Source organism: Narcine bancroftii, chromosome 3 (genome assembly GCF_036971445.1).
Source record: "Narcine bancroftii isolate sNarBan1 chromosome 3, sNarBan1.hap1, whole genome shotgun sequence".
Taxonomy (NCBI): Eukaryota; Metazoa; Chordata; class Chondrichthyes; order Torpediniformes; family Narcinidae; genus Narcine; species Narcine bancroftii.
In genome coordinates, this window is record NC_091471.1 from 223,994,249 (window position 1) to 224,011,733 (window position 17,485).

At 44.1% G+C, this 17,485-nt stretch overlaps 1 protein-coding gene and 1 long non-coding RNA gene across 4 annotated transcripts in view; both read right to left on the reverse strand.

Moving 5' to 3' along the window:
• Positions 1 to 17,485, reverse strand: part of cfap299 (cilia and flagella associated protein 299) — an 814,201-nt gene that overhangs the window by 633,487 nt on the left and 163,229 nt on the right. The window lies entirely within an intron of this gene.
• The window catches only part of LOC138758178 (uncharacterized), a 30,985-nt gene continuing 27,273 nt past the window's right edge, over positions 13,774 to 17,485 (reverse strand). The window contains exon 2 of the long non-coding RNA XR_011354194.1: positions 13,774 to 15,586. This is a non-coding gene — a long non-coding RNA (uncharacterized lncRNA). The remainder of the gene's footprint in view (positions 15,587 to 17,485) is intronic.

Below are 17,485 nucleotides of genomic sequence, written 5' to 3' on the forward strand. Positions count from 1 at the left end.
AACCACTATTTCGCTCATCCCACTGACTTTCTCCCACTCCATAACCCTCCAGACGTCTCCCATTCATCTAGCTATCCAATCTATTCTTAAAAACTCAAGATCGAGCCCACGTTCATCACATCAGAAGCTGGTGAATAAATTACAAGGTGAGCTACAGGAACGGGTTGGGGGTCTTATTGTGGTGCACAAATATGAATCAGTCATTGTAAGTTATTTCTTTCCTAACTGTACCTTCACCAGATTGAGGAGAGGTGGGTTAATGTTGCATCTTTTTATTATATTATCTAGATCATGATGTGTAGCAATTACCAGTTGTTAATTGTGTCCGATGAGCGAGTATTTCATGTGTCTTGTCTGAGAGTGTGTGTGTGTGTGTGTGTGTGTGTGTGTGTGTGTGTGTGTGTGTGTGTGTGTGTGTGTGTGTGCGCGTGCGTGCGTGCGCGTTGTGTGTGTGCGCGCGTGCGTGCATGTGTGTGTGTGTGTGTGTGCGTGTGTGTGTGTGTGCGTGCGTGCGTGCGCGTTGTGTGTGTGTGCGCGTGCGTGCATGTGTGTGTGTGTGCGTGTGTGTGTGTGTGCGTGCGTGCGCGTTGTGTGTGTGTGCGCGTGCGTGCATGTGTGTGTGTGTGTATGCGTGTGTGCGTGTGTGTGTGTGTGTGTGTGTGTGTGTCTGTGTGTGTGTGTGTGTGTGTGTGTGTGTGTGTGTATTTATGATCCCTACCGTAACTTTCCCTTGTGGGCAACTAAAGATCTTTTGTTATAATTGATTGGTATTCAGTCTCCTTGGCTCCCCATCCTGCAGAACTTGTTTTTCCCATCACATCATTCCTTCCCACTACTCACCCCCTCTGAACATACCACCCCTGTGACCACAAGAAATGCTATTACTAGTGCCCACACCTCCTCCCGCACCACCATTTGGGGCCCCAAACAGTCCTTCTAAGTGAAGCAACACTTCACTTGCGAATCTGCATCCAGTGCTCCTATTGAGGCCTCTTCTACATTGGTGAGACTGAATACAGACTGGGGGGACCATTTCATTGAGCACCTTCAGTCTGTCCACTGCAATAACAGGGCCAGCCAGTGGTCAATCATTTTTAAAATGTTTCTAAAAATAATGCAGTTAACTACAGACATTAGTCTGATGCTGAAAAGTTGCTGGAAAGAATTCTGACAGAATCTATCAATATTTAGACAGCCATGAGGTAAAAATGAGGGAGTTCAAGCATGGACTTGCACATGGGAAATTGTATCTCATGAATTTGACAGAATTTTTGTTTGAATGTATATTAATAATGTGTTCAATAATAGTAAGTTTGTATGCAAGTTTACTGCACAAGGGTTAAGAGGCCAACCAGCTAACTGGATAAATTAGCTCACTACCAGGAGTCATAAAGTTGTTATTCCCTACCCACATCCATGATGCCTCTCAGATGCCCTCCATCTCTTCTATAACTTCCAATTCCCTGAACTTGACCACCAAATTTTCACTAATGGACGTACAATCTCTCTACACCTCCATACCCCATTCAGAAGGTTTCAAAGCCCTTTGTTTTTTTCATAACAACAGACTGAAACAGTCATCCTCCACAACCACCCTTCTCCTTTATTCACGTTCCGCTAACTTTCACCCCGACATCAACTCCACTTGGTCCATCTCCCTTCTTTTTATCTCCTTGTGTCCATTAGGATTGTAGAAAATTTCTATGCCACCCAATCTGAATAAATGGCCAACAATTTCAATTCTGCATCCCACTCCCACACTGACATGTCTGTGCAAGGCCTCATGCACTGCCAAACCAAGGCCACCCATAAATTGGAGGAGCCACTCCTCAATTTCTGACTGGGCACTCTCCAATGGATGGGATTAACATTGATTCACCGATTTCTGCTAGACCACTCCCCATTCTCCCTCTCTTCCCTATCCCTCTGTATCTTTTCCACCCACTTCCCTCTCCTTTTCCCCACCTTTCCCTGTTGAGCTCTTCAAATTACCTATTTCCTCCTGCCTGGATGTCTGTGCTCCTCCCTTGATGAAGGGATCAAGCCCGAAACATTGGTTATGTATCTTTAAATTTGCTGTATTACGTACGCTGTATGATGTTCTGAGCTTCTCCAGCATTGTGTTTTTATTTCAGTTTTTATAGAAGGCAGTTTTTCCAGGCTGGAGGACCATGATCAGTAGACTGCCTCAGGGTCTAGCATTAGGACACGTTGTAAAATAAAAAAATAACAATTTGAACAAGGATGTTTGTGGCAATGTGAGTAAGTTTGCTGATGACACAAAAACATTTGTTAAGAGTAGACAGAGAAGAATGTCACTGGGATTTTCAACAGGAACTAGATCAGAATTCATAAGCTCCAGACACACATTTGGACCCCAGTTTTAGATTGCATTTCAGTTCAGTTTTTATTTGGTTGGCAATGATTCCATGTAAAGGAATTATTTCCAGCACAAGGCATTAATCAAGTCACTAGCTCTTAAAGTGGTAGTGCCAACATTTTCAGTGGGGAGGGCTAGATTAACAAACCAAAAAATCTTTGACGGCCGCTAATATAATCAGGGATTCTTCATGAGCTGGAAGCTCCAAGCTTTGCCAGTTCAATGACAATCCAATATTAGTTTCTTCATAGATCTCATTGAATGTACCAACTTCCTTCAGATTCCTGGCAGCTCACTAGAAAGTCCACATATTAAATGTGACAACCATTCATTTCAATTAACAGTATTGCCTCCATAGGAATTCCCAAATTCAAAGTTATTTATATTCTTTGAGTTAATTGAGTTAACAAATGTATTTACTTGTTTTAAAATACTTTATCACTTAACATTTAATTTTGGATATTCTTCATCATTTTAAGTTTTTCAAAATTATTAATTTTAATAGTTTTTAAAATAAATTTTCCAATGTAAATGTCAGTGACTGAGCAGACAAAGAATTCAGTGGGTCAGACAGCATCCATGGCTAGAAATGATCAGTCAACATTTTGAATCTGGATCCTTTATCAAGAGTAGTGGGAAGGAGGTGATATAAAGGGAGGAGGTGAAATGACTGAAGGTGTGAGTGATGGTGAGACAGGGAGAGGGAAAAACTATTAGACAGGCAGGTTGGAAGAAAGGTTAGAGAGTCTGGAGAAAGATTAAGGCTGTCCGGGAGGAAAATGAAGTGTTGTTCCTCAAGTTTAATTTGGCCTCAGCTTGACAAAGGATGAGGCCAAGAACAGACATATCTTTGTGGGAATGGTGTGGAGGTGGGGGTAGGGGGTTTACATGGTTGGCTACAGGAAGCTTAAGTTTGGGCGCCATGGTTAGCCTAATGGTTAGGGCAATGCTGTTACTGCACCAGCGACCGGGTTTCGAATCTGGCGCTGTCGGAAAGGAGTTTGTACGTTATCCTTGTGTCAGCATGCGTTTTCTCTGGGTACAATTTGCAGCATACCAGAGTTGTAAGTCGATTGGGTGTAATTGGGTGGCACGGATTGTATGTCTAAATTTAAAATTTAAATTTAAACATTTAGACTCACAAACAGAGCATAGGTTTTCAACAAAGGAGTCATGTAATCTCCATTTGGTCTCACTGAGTACCACCGAATGCAGTAGATTAGGCTGGATTTTTTGCATTTAAAGCTCTGCCTCTGTGGTCCTGGATGGAGGTGAGGAAGGAAATGTGGGGACAAGTTTTGCATTTTGTGTGGTTACAGTGTAAGGAGGTGGAAGGTTGGGTGGGTTGGGAAGACAGACTATGACTCTTGGAGAGAGATTTTTCCCTGCAAAAACTGGAAAAGGGTGGAGATGAGAAGAAGTAGCTGGTAGTGGGATTGCATGGAAGTGTTAGAAGATAATGTGTCACATGAGGAAGCTGATGGGCTGGAAAGTAAGGACGAGAGAGATACTATCCTTGTTCTATCAGGGGGAAGTCAATCTGGGGCAGTACAAGAAATAGAGATGTGGATAAGGACTTTATCAATGACAGTCAGCAGGAATCCATGTTTATTAAAGAGGACCTGGTGGATGTTTTGGAGTTGAAGGCCTCATCCTGGAAAAGATATAGTCTAGGTGGGAGCATTCCAACAATTTGTTCAGCCTCATTGCTCCGCAGAGCCATGTTGATAAAAACCTGGCTTCAGGAACCTGGCTTGCATTTTGGAATTAACCGTTGTCCTTCACAATGACCAAAGGTTCAACGAAATATGGTGTTGATAATCATACTACTTGCCAGATATGTGCAATCTCTCTCTCTCTCTCTCTCTCTCTCTCTCTCTCTCTCTCTCTCTCACATGACCAACAGCTTTTGTCATGGTTGCTGTGGCTGAGAGAGATAAAGTAGTGGAGAGACTATCTGAGAAATATACAACAATGGGCTAGTCAGCTCCCTGGCCTGGCTCTATCATCCAATAATACCAAGGCTGATGTTTTACCCCAGCACATATTTCCTGAATTATCCCCGTATTTCCAAATTACTTTAATACCTAAATGTTTATTGATGCCTCCCTTAAATATATTAACTAACTGAACTTCTACATCCTTATTGTATAGTGAATTCTAAAGAGTCACCATCCTCAAAGGAAGACATTTCTTCACTTCTCTATCATAAACAATAATTCCTTATTTTGAGGCAGTGAGTCTTGGATCCAGACACACACAGAATGGGAAATACTGCATGTACCCTGTCCATTCCCATGAGAACACAGTACTTTGAATCAAATCTCCTGTTATTCTTGTAAACATAAGGAAGTACAGACCAAAACTGCTTAATTTCTTTCCAGATGACAAACCTGGGAGCAGAAAACAAGAGTTGGAGGAACTCAGTGTGTCAATCAGCGGCAACAGAGATGGTCAATGTTTAAGGTCAAGACTTCTCTACAATTAGTGAGAATATAGGAGCAAAATAACCAGTATAATGAGGTGAGGGTGGGGTTTAGGAGGTAAGGGGGTAGTGGGGGAGGCTGAGGCAGGTGCTGCTAGGTGATGGGTGGAATTAGATGATGTAGTTGATGATGGGCAGATGGAGCCAGTTGGTGGGGGAAGGGGAGTGAGAAGATAGAGACAAGGATCATGTTAAGTGGAACTACATAAGGGAGGAATAATGGGAAGATGGATCTTGATGGAGCATAGGTGGGGGGGTGATTAGATTCAGGAGTTCAAAACATAAAGGAAGTAATTCTCTTTTTTGTCTGGAAGTAGAGATCCTTATTCAGTAAAAATATATTATGCTGACATTTCAAAAGGGAGATCGAGGTTGTGATGTGTTATCGAGCAGAAAAGCAGAACCAAAACATAAAGACTGTTCAATAAGTTTTATTCTACATAAACTTCCACAGAACTAGCTGTAAGAGTGACTGTGCTGGCTCTGAGACCTCGAGGGGCCAGATGTAGCTTATATCCCAGAGGGTGATTGGCAGCCGACCGGGTGGGGCTTGATCCATTCAGGTCGGCTGATTGACAGTCAACCAGGTGTTTCCTTGTCCTCCAGTGCTCTTCTGCAGGTACACAGGTTGCCCCCTGCAGTAGGCTAGTGGCGTATCACCATATTCACCCCCTTCTTTAAAATTGTCCCAGGGTGGGGTGGGGTGGGGAGTTACATTCCATGTTCTACAAAGCCCCAAACATACGTTATTTACAAGATCAGACGGTCTGGCGTCCGTCGAAATCTCTGCGACCGTCACAGGGTTGACTCCTGGTCAAAGGTCAGCGAGGGTAAGTAGAGGCTAGTCGGGAAGGCCGGGGTGGGGGCTGCAGCAACTGGGGTGGTGCAGTGCGGTGGGTTGGCCGGGGCAGCCGGAGTTGAAGTGTGTGTGAGGTGTTGGATGAGTGGGGGGGGGGGGGGGGCGGGTTTGTACCCTACGGTTGGAGTGAGTCTGGGGTGGGGAAGGCACGGCAGGCAGGCATGGCCTTGGGTGTCCCACTGTTGTCCTGGGTCGGGGGAGAGCATTGGGCCAGCATGGACCTGGGATGAAGGATGCTGTCGTCTGTATCGCATCAGATGGGCAGGGGGTGGCGGGTTCTTCCCCCACGGTTGTAGCAAGTCCTTGGTGCGCAAGGAACATCCTGTGTGTCTCATAGCTGTCCGGAGTTGGGGGTGTGTGTCAGGCTGGCAGGGTCCTGGGCTGGAGGATGCTGTGTTGTGGTGGATGCTCCTGCCGGTGCCAGGTCCTTGGTTGAGATGGTGTCCTCCCTGCCAGTGCCAAACCTAACGTAGGCATAGTTGTGGTTCGCATGTAGGAGGAACACCTGCTCGACCAGGGCTTAACCTTGTGTGCCCACACATGTCTATGCAGGAGCACCAGTCCCGGGGATGTGAGCCATGTTGGGAGAGACGTTCCCGTCACCGATCTCCTGGGGAACGAAAACAGGTGGAGCACTTCGGGGAGGGCATCCTCCCAGAACTCTGCGAACCACCCCTTAGACTTAAGAGCCAGGAGGACTGCCTTCCAGATTACCCCATTTTTGCGGTCCACCTGTTCGTTACCTCTCGGTTTGTAACTAGTCGTGTGACTAGTCGCGATGCCGCTTGCTGTCAGGTACTGGTGCAGTTCCTCACTCATGAAGGTCCGGGAGAGGATGTCGGGGGAGTTGTTAAACTTCCCCGGTCGGTACTGGATGTCATAGCTGTACGTTGCCAGTTCAACTCTCCAGCGCCATATCTTATCGTTCTTGATCTTGCCTTTGTGGGTGGTGTTGAACATGTATGCCACTGCATGCTGCTCGGTGAGGAGGGTGAACCTCCTGCCGGCCAGGTAATGGTGCCAGTGGTGGACCGCTTCCACGATCGCCTCAGCCTCCTTTTCAATAGCAGAGTGCCTCAGCTCGGAACTATAGAAGGTCCTGGAAAAAAAGGTGACAGGGCGCCACTCCTGGTTAAGGGTAGCGGTGAGAGTCACATCGGAGGCATCGCTCTCCACCTGGAAGGGGGAGTCCGCATCCATAGCATGCATCGATGCATCTGCGATATCTTGCCTGATGTGCCTGCGCCTCGGGTGGGAGAGGAAAAGTTGTGGCCTGGGCCAGTGGACAGACCTTGTCCTAAAAGCGAGGAACCCATTGGGAGTAATAGGAGAACAGGTCAAGGTGGAGGGCCTTGAGCATGTGGGGAAGGGGCAACTCCATTAATGGACACATCCATTTTGGATCTGGGTCGATGACACCATGTGCCACGATGTACCCCAGGATAGTGAGGCGGTTAGTGCTGAACACGCACTTCTCTTTATTGTAAGTGAGGTTCAGTTCCTCAGCCATCTGGAGAAATTTCTCCAGGTTTGCATTGTGGTCCTGCTGGTTGTGGCCGCAGATGGTGACATTATCTAGGTACAGGAAAGTTGCCTTTAGCTTGTGCTGGTCTACTATGTGATCCATCTCCCGCTGGAAGACAGAAACCCCGTTTGTGACCCCAAATGGAACTCGGTGTAACTGGTAGAGGTGCCCGTCTGCCTTGAAGGTGATGTAAAGCTCGACCCATGGGTGGATGGGAAGTTGGTGATAGGCTGACTTCAGGTCAATTGCAAAGACCCGATAGCGGGCTATCACGTTGACTATGTTGACTAACCTCAGTAAGGGATAGGTGTCCATCTGGGTGTACCGGTTGATGGTCTGTCTGTAATCCATGGCCATCCTAGGCTTGCTGCCTGTTTGACCACCAGGACTTGGGCTCTCCATGGGCTGCTGCTACGCTCTATGACACCTTCTGCCAGAAGCTGCTGCACCTCTGTTCTGGTGAAGACTCTGTCCGCGGCACAATAGCTCCTACTTCTGGTGGCAAGTGGCTTGAAGTCTGGCGTGAACTGTGAGAAGCGATGCGCCACGTAGAGAGGCCGTAGGTTTGGAAGGGCTGGTTGGACGGCGCGCTGTGCAGCGTGAGTGCGGGTAAGGGCCTCCCAAAGGCGACATTGGAAATCTAAGCCCAGGAGGACTGGGGTGCAGAGTTTGGGCATGACCAGAAGCCTGAACCCGGTGTATGTCTCCACCCCTACCCCCCACAGTCAGATCGACAGAGCAGCACCTGATGGTATTAATATTTTGGTTCTGGGCAGTGAAGGCGATAGAGAAGGTGATGGGGTGGATTATGAATTTTAGGGCATGCTCCCACTGTTGATTAGGCACTTCGGTACCTCCCCATTGATTTTGATGTCCATCATGGATCGCCTGAGTCCTTGACGGATGTCTCATGTTAGTTACGTAGCCGCTAGGACCATTTCAGAGTCCGAGTTGTCATTCCCCAATGACGGGGGCAAGTTGCGGCCAGCAGCATCCTCTGCAGGTGTGGGGTGCGGTGGGTGGCGATTGTTGGTGTCTGGAGGCATGGGGTGTGCTGGGTGGCCTTGTCAGTGCCCGTGTTGACCACATCCTCATTGTTGTCAGTGCTGTGCTCGTTGTAGGTCTGGGAGGGCCCGGGAGGCTGTGGCTCCAGCACCTGCCTGGCACAAGATGGTGGCATTGCGTGGGGGTGTGTGGTGGCAGCCTGGCTGGCCTTCCTCCCCAGCTGTGCAGATTGTGCTGGGAGGAAGTGATGTCACACTGTCGGCCAGTGGAGCTGGTGACGCCATCGTGGGCGGCGGAAGTGACATCACCCCTGTGGACCGGAAGTGGCATCATTGTAGTCCACGGACATCTTCGTGGGGCAGTGCCAGCGTGGTCGAGTGCTGGTCCAGGTGCATGGGGTGCACGCGGCGATCATTGCCAGCAAGTCCGGAAGTACGGCTTCCGAGGTTGGGGAGGCTGAAAATGCTGCAGGGGCAATGGCGTCGCCCAGCAATCGCACATGGCCAGGACCGGGTGGAAGGGGGGCTGGTCGTAGAGGGCCGCTGAGTTGCCAGCAGGCTTTGAAAGGCATATCTTGAGCAATACTCATTTCTGGCTGGGCAGTTTTGGCATGATCATCGATCTGACTCATACTGGGACCCATGGTACTTACAAGGGCATAGCCTGCAGCAGCGATGTTATCGTCCACCATCTGGTTTTGAGCCACAGTTGCTGTCTGTGCCAACCATGTAGAGATCTGGGGAAGCCTGGAGTTGAAGACTTTGGTGTGCAGGACTGCTGCCTCCAGGGCTTGGACTACCTCCATTGTTTTAGCCTAGGAATAGATATTGTCCTTCAGCAGCTTATGCCTGATGGTTCTCGAGCATAGACCCCAGACATAGGCGTCCCAGATCAACCTTTTGACCTCTCTTTCATTCACCCCAGGTTCTGCCAGGCATGGTCGGGCTAACTCACATAGGATTCCCAGATAGGACTCGGCCATCTCTCCGGGCTGCTGGGCATGAATACTCAAAGGTACCTTCTGAAGACCATGTTTGTACATGGTTTCTAGGGTGTTCATTGCTTCAAAGTACTCGGTGCAGTCTTTGAGGGTTTGGAAAGCTTGGGGCTCCAGCTTTGAGCGGAGTAAGATGACCCTTTTCCTGTTGGTGTCTAGGATGTCGTCGGCGTGTGCCTCGATGATCACTTCGACCATTGCTTCCAGATTTCGAAGCATGCCTGTGCTTCCATATGACATGGGTTGACTTTAAGGCTCCTGACTCTCAGGAGCTTCTTCATTACAGCTTCAAATTTTATGTGGATTAAATTGTGATGCGCTATCGAGCAGAAAAACAGACACAAAACATAAAGACTTCAACAGGCTTTATTCTACATAAACTTCCACAGAGCTGGCTGTGAGAGTGGCTGTGCTGGCTCTGAGACTGACCTCGAGGGGCTAGAAGTAGCTTATATCCCAGAGGGTGATTGACAGCCGACCAGGAGGGGCTTGGTCCATTCAGGTCTGCTGATTGACAGCCAGCCAGGTGTTGCCTTGTCCTCCAGTGCTCTTCTGCAGGTGCACAGGTTTCCCCCTGCATTAGGCTAGTGGTGTATCACCACAGAGGTGTGCTGCAGTCAGCAGGTGCCATTATTTGGATAGGATATTTAAAAATGGCTCAATTGCCATTTCAAAATGGATGTAAAACATTTCATTGGACTACTTTGTGAAAAAGCAGAAATATTAGTCTTGAAACTTTGGCCAATAATTATCCCTCAGATATCACAAAAGTTATTAATTTGGTCATTATGATATTACTGTGCTTGGAGCAGAGTGCATTATTAAAATAATTTTGACTACCATTTAGGCCCTATGGTGCAGCAAGAAGAGTTATTGCCTCACAGATTTATGAAAGGGAAATGATTTTTGATAAATCTATTGCTATTATGAGGTCAGTATCAGGGTAAATAATTAAGAAGTGGCACTGAGATTTTTAGAAAGTGTTTGTTAAAATACAACAAGGAAGTTATTTTGTAAGATTGAAGATCCATTTAAAAACAGAAAGTAGTAAGAATGAATGGTCTGGATATTTTTGGGCAGCAGGCTGCAAGTGACAGAGTATGTAAACTGAGCCATAACTGGCTTGATAATAACCAGGATATCAAAGATGCAAGCATGACCATAGACACCTTCGTGCTGCAGTCATAACTTGAGCTTATGCTATTGCCAATCCAGATCAATGACTAAATAACTTGGATCCAAGTATGTTTTGAAAATACAAAACTAAAGATGTGTGGATGATGCAAAGTCACTGAAAAGGGTGAGGAGAATTGAGTGAACAAGCATATGCAAGAATATGGTAAAGGAAAATAAAGCATGTTCCTTGGGTAGAAACAGAAGTGCAGAATAGCTTTTTTTAAGAGACTGTAAATGTTGGTATGCACAAATTATAGGAAGTTAACAGGTAGATATAGCAAAAAATTAGAAAAGCAAACATTTACATTTATTACAAATCAATTATTGTTTAAAGAAAAAAAGAAATTCATAATTTGCTTCTAGGCTCTACTTACACAAAGTACATCGCAGAGTATTGTGAGCAGTGCTGGGCCCTTTATCAAAGGAAGTATGAGAGAGGAATGAGAGAGCCCAGAGGAAGCTCACTAGAATGAACTCTGGAATTAAAGGGTTATCACAAGAGAAGTGTTTGATGGCTCTGGGACTGTACTCACTGGAGTTTAGAAGAATGAGGTGGGATCTCAATGAAACCTATCAAGTATTCAAAGGACTGGATAAACTGGACATGGAGAAGTTGTTTCCAATGGTGGGGGAGTTTGGGACCAGAGAGCATAGCATTGGAATACCAAGACAGAGATGAGGAGGAATTTCTGCTGTGTGGACAGCAGTGGAGGCCAAGCCATTAAGTATATTTGAGATAGAGGTAGATAGGTTCTTGATCAGGAGGAGAATCAAGGAGTTATGTGAAGTGTTAGGTCTGCTTTGTTCATGAATGAGTGAGACAAACACCAGGCTGAGTCGAAATCAGGGTTCTTTGTTCTTTATTACCGGATTGTAACACTTGCGACTAAACATGTTAGTCGGAGAATGCATTCTGCCGTTATCAGCAAAATGGTGATTTTTTATACCCTTGGATATGTGCTTAGAACATCATCATATCATTACTTGTCCAATGACTAAAACTGTTGCTATCCTTTCCCTGCTAGCTTCCTGCCTCTCAATCCATCAATGTCTCTCTTATCTTGTAAGTACAAGGATGCATTCATATCTTGTTACAGCCCTGTACATTCCCATCTCATGATGTTTTACCTAACAGGAGTACAAGGACACCTCCCCTTCTTGTTACTGCCCTGTACAGGGTAACTCCCTACACATTCCCATCTCATGATGTTTTACCTTACAGAAGGCAGGATAATGGGGTTGAATTCAGCCATGATGGAATGGCAAGGTGGACTTGATGGGCCAAATGGCCTGATTTTGCTCCTATGTCTTCGGTGCTTATCAAGCAGTAGAGTTTGCATGTTGAATACTGTTGCTGCATTATCATTTCAGAGTAAACAAATTTGGAAAGTTTTGTAAAGTATTGAAGAGAGCACAACTGGAATATTAAGATAAATTCTGGTCCCTTTATCATATTGGAGGGAGTACAATGACTACACATTGGACTGTTGCTGGGAATTTAAAAGAATAAGAGTTAACATTGGAAAAATTGTAAAATTCTTATGAAGCTTGATAAGATAGGTACTGGGAGCATGGTTCTGTACAGTTGGTCATCTAAGATTTGGAGGAAAATAAATTGTTCAGTCTTCTTGTCTTTGGAATTCTCTATTGCACAGGATTGTGAATGCTTAACAATCATGTTCAATTAAATTATTAATACACTTTTGGATACCAAGAGAATTAAAATATACTGGGATAATGTTGGTAGATGGACATGTATCAATGTAGCTATATTTTGTTGAATGGAGGAGCAGTTTGAACATTTGAAAGGCCTATTGTAAATGTGATAATATAAAAATGTTTTTTTTCTCTCTGCATGTTCATGATGTGGTTTTAACCCACACCACAATAACCCTCCAAAAGCTACCAATGGAAAGCTGCCTATCCCAATTAAATGAGGCCATACTGTTTGAAATGTGAGCTCAACCATGGGGACAAGCAATCAAAACAGGTCAATGTGCACCAATTTTATGTCAAGGACAAATTCATTGTAATTGATGCAACTCCCTCCATATTTATTCCTAATTTGTTCAAATGTCATAAATTCTCCCTGCTCATAACAATCCTCAATACACTTGACTCCTCTCTGGGACCAAGTGTCCAGGATTTTATTATCAATTGTTAATAGAATTAACATATTTTGAGCCAGGAGTGTTTCAGGTGAAAGACCCCACGACCACCCCCCCCCCCCCCCCACCAATCCACCGTCCCCAATTTGACCATTAATTTTATTCTATATGCTTTGATAAGGGGTCTTCTTTCAGGCCAGAAAATAATTTAAAATTCTATTTATATCTAAGGTTTCCTGCTATCCTCTCACCAACCTGATGCAACTCCAATTTTACCCATGAAGACATGTCTCCTCCATCAAAGAGGAGGTTTGTGCATTGCTCAGATCGGGCAACAAACTGACATTAAGAAAAGCGAAGGTTGAACTCTTCTGTGCAATCAGAAGGCCAAAGTGGTGATTCACACAGATACCTGGGTGACATTCGCATCATGACGCTTCATAAGCCAGAATGTTCATTGATTTCAGCTCAATGTTCAATATGATCATGCCTAGAGGTAGGAAGATAATCCTTCACTGCAAATGAATTCTGGACTTATTGACCAAAAGAACAGTCAGTCAGGGTTGGCAGCAAAATCTTAGGTCCCATTACAATGAGCACAAGCGCACCTTAGGTCTGTGTATTCCTGCTTCTGACTCATGACTGGATTTCCAGGTTCATTTCAAAAAGAATTATTGCATTTGCGGATGATACCCCAGTATTTGGCCTCTTTGGCAACAAAGATAGGTTGGATTACAGAGAGGATATTGGGAGGCTCATCAAATGGTGTGAGAAAAACATCCTGAATCTCAATGTGGACATGACAAAGGAGGTGATTGCGGACATCAGGAGAATGAAGGTCAATCACTCTCCACTACACATCAATGGCTCCGTCATGGAGTGATTGGAGAGCTTGAAGTTCCATGGTTTGTCTATTACAGGTGACCTATTCTGGACTCATAACACCTCCAGAGCAGCACCTACACTTCCTCAGGATGTTGAAGAGGGCAAGGCTTCCAGCCCCCTTCTTGACAATATTTTACAGGAGTAGAATTGAGAGTGACTCTTTCGGCTGCATCAATGTGTGGTAAGGTAGCTGCAAAGCATCGGACCAGAAGGCAATACAGAGGATCATCAAAATGGGCGAGAAGATCACAGGCGTTTTCCTTTCCTCTACTGATGACATTTACAAGGAGTGTTGCTTAAAAGTTGATGGGATGGTTGTGTTGTGGGATAAAACAACAATGATAGTTCCTTGGAAACTTTGAGTAAACTTTTATTTTTATTTTCTCAGTGTGATCAAGGACAACATGTCTGATCTTGGAATGGAGGGAAACCAGGAACTTATGTAAATTCTTAATGCCTTGTTGATTTTGCACATCAACAGTCAAGTGCTGTACTTCAAATCATATTTATTCTCATCTGATTGTACAAGTACAACCAGAGGAAACAGTGTTCTCCGGGCCTCAGCAAAAAGCGTGCAGACACACAATCAGATATAACACACATACAGCCAAATAACATATATGCAGGACAACCACTCTATCTATAACAATAAATAAATCAATATTGTTTTGTACAAATGAGAGCCTCGGATGTATAGTGTAAGCAGTTTCTTTGGTCATTCAGCATTCTCACTGCCCATGGGAAGAAGATGTTCCTCAGCCTAGTGGTGCTGGGTCTGATACTCCAGTATCTCTTCCCCGATGGGAGCAGCTGAAAGGTGCTTTAGGCAGGGTGGAAGGGATCTTCAATTATTTTTCACACCCTTTTCAAACAACGATCCTGGTAGATCACATCACTGGTGGGGGGGGGGGTGGGGGGAGACTCCAGTAAACCTCTCTGCTACTTATGGTCCTGTGGATTGACCTGAGATCCATTTCCCTGCAACAACAGAACCACACTGTGATGCAGCTGACCAGAACATTCTCAATAGAGCTCCTATGGAAGACTGACATAATGGTGGCTGGTAGCCTTGCCTGCTTCAGTCTTCTCAGGAAGTGCAGATGCTGTTGTGTCTTCCTGACAAGTTGAGTGTCCACGATAGGTCACTAGGTTAGTAAACTCCTAGGAACTTGGTGCTCTCCACTCTCTCTACTACAGAGTTGTTGATGTGTAGTGGAAAGTGGTCATACCTGGTCCTTCCAAAGTCCACAATCATCTTCTTCGTCTTGTCTAAGTTCACATTCAGGTTGTTACTCTTGCATCAGTTCACAAGATTTTCTGCCACTTCTCTGTATTGTAACACATCATTGTTGCTAACGAGGCTAACTACTGTTGTGTTATCTGCAAACTTGGTGACACTGTTGGAGCTGATCTGGTGATGCAGTCACGGGTCAGTAGCATGAAAAGGAGTGGGCTGAGCACACTGCCCAGAGATGCACCAGTGCTCAGTGTGATGGTGCTCGATATTCTGCTACTGACCCGGACAGACAATGGTCTTTCAATTAGGAAGATCAGAATCCAATTACAGAAAGGGGTGTTGAGTTCCAGTGAGAACAGCTTCTCCACCAGACTCTGGGGAATGATCGTGTTAAACATCAAGCTGAAGTCAATGAATAGCAGCCTGGCATATGAGGTGTTGTTCTCAGATGGGCCAGGATAGAGCGAAGTGACAAGGTAATAGTATCATCTGTGGAACGGTTTCTTTTATAGACAAATTGAAATGAATCCAGTGTCTCCAGGAGGTCTACTTTGATGCATCCCATCACCAGATGCTTGAAGCATTTCAAAATGGTGGAGGTCAGTGCTTAAAGGCAGTAGTCATTGGTGTCAGTTATGTTGCCCTCTTGGGTACCGGGATGATGGTGAACCGTGCGGGAACAAAGTACTGCTGCAGGGACATGTTGAAGATCTTCATGAAGACCTCCGTCAAATGGTCTGCACAGTCCTTCAATACTTGACCAGGTATGTTGAATGGTCCCACCGCCTTGTGTGGTTTCTCTCTGGATATGGTTTGCCTCACCATAACCGTGGCTATGCAAGAGACCCATTCATCACGGGAAGACTGAGCTTATTTTGGCATCATCCTGTCCTTCTCATCAACATATCCATAGAAGGTGTTCAGTCTGTCTGGAAGAGAGGTATCATTTTCCTAAACTTGCAAGGTTTTTTTTAATTTTTAAAAAATTTTTCAAACTATGAACCATATTAACCAAAATAGACAGAAACATTTCCCTCTTGAATATACACAGTGTCATTTTCTTCCCTTTTCCCCCCTCCCTTCCCAGCCCCCTCCAAACCCATTAAACGTTCAACATATACAATACAATAAACCCATTAAACAATGTCATCACACAATGAAAATAAACAAAAAAATTGTGTCATCTACTTTTACCCACTGGGTCAGTTCATTTTGTCTTCTTCTCATTCTATCATTTTAGGGGGTAGAGGTCCGCGGTAGGCCCTCTCTGTTGTGTTCCATGTACGGTTCCCAAATTTGTTCAAATACTGTGACGCTATGTTTTTTATTATATGTTTTTTTTTCCAATGGAATACATTTATTCATTTCCATGTACCATTGCTGTACTCTCAGGCTCTCTTCTGATTTCCAAGTTGACATTATATTTTTTTTGCTACAGCTAAGGCTATCATAATAAATCCTTTTTTTGCGCTTCATCCAGTTTGAGGCCTAATTCTTTACTTCTTATATTACTTAGAAGAAAGATCTCTGGATTTTTTGGTATGTTGCTTTTTGTAATTTTATTTAATACCTGATTTAGATCTACCCAAAACTTTTTCACTTTCTCACATGCCCAAATTGTATGACCTATTGTTCCCATTTCCTTCTTACAGCGAAAACATCTATCTGATAATGTTGGATCCCATTTTTTTAACTTTTGGGGCGTGATATATAGCCTGTGTAACCAATTATATTGTATCATGCGTAACCTCATGTTTTTTTGTATTTCTCATAGTTCCTGAGCATAGCTTTACCCACATTTCATTTTTTATCTTTATGTTTAGATCTTGTTCCCACTTTTGTTTGGGTTTATAGCTTACTTCATAATTTTCTTTCTCTTGCAGCTTATGTATATGTTTGTTATAAATCTTTTAATTACCATTGTGTCTGTAATCAGATATTCAAAGCTGCTTCCTTCTGGTAATCTCAGTCTGCTTCCCAGTTTGTCCTTTAAGTAGGTTTTCAGTTGGTGTTATGCAAACATTGTACCATGAGTTATTCCATATTTGTTACTTCATTTCTTCAAATGATAATAAATTATTTCCCAAAAAACAATTTTCTATTCTTTTAATCCCTTTTCTCTCCCATTCTCTAAAGGAAAGGAAAGAAAAGAAATGGATTAGTTGATTTTGCATCAATAATAATTTTGGTAGTTGGTAATTTGTTTTTTTTTTCCTTTCTACGTGAATCTTTTTCCAAATGTTGAGCAGATGGTGCAGTACTGGTGAACTTCTATATTGCACCAGTTTTTCATCCCACTTATAAAGTATATGTTCTGGTACCTTCCCCCCTATTTTATCTAGCTCTATCCTGGTCCAATCTGGTTTTACCCTCATTTGATAAAAATCTGATAGATATCTTAATTGTGTTGCTCTATAATAATTCTAAAGTTTGGTAGCTGCAAACCACCTTGTTTGTACCATTCTGTTAATTTATCTAGCGCTATCCTCAGTTTCCCCTCTTTCCATAAGAATTTCCTTATTATTCTCTTTAGCTCATTGAAGAATTTCTCTGTTAAGGGAATTGGAAACGATTGAAATAGGTATTGTATCCTTGAGAAGATATTCATTTTAATGCAATTTACCCTTCCTATCAGTGTTAGTGGTAAATCTTTCCAATGTTCTAAGTCATCTTGTAATTTCTTCATTAATGGCTGATAATTTAATTTGTATAGATGGCTTAGTTTATTATCTAGTACCTAGGTATCGAATTGCTTATGTTTCCCATTTAAATGGTGATTTTTTTTAAAAACTTTGTGAAATCCGCATTGTTCATTGGCATCACTTCAG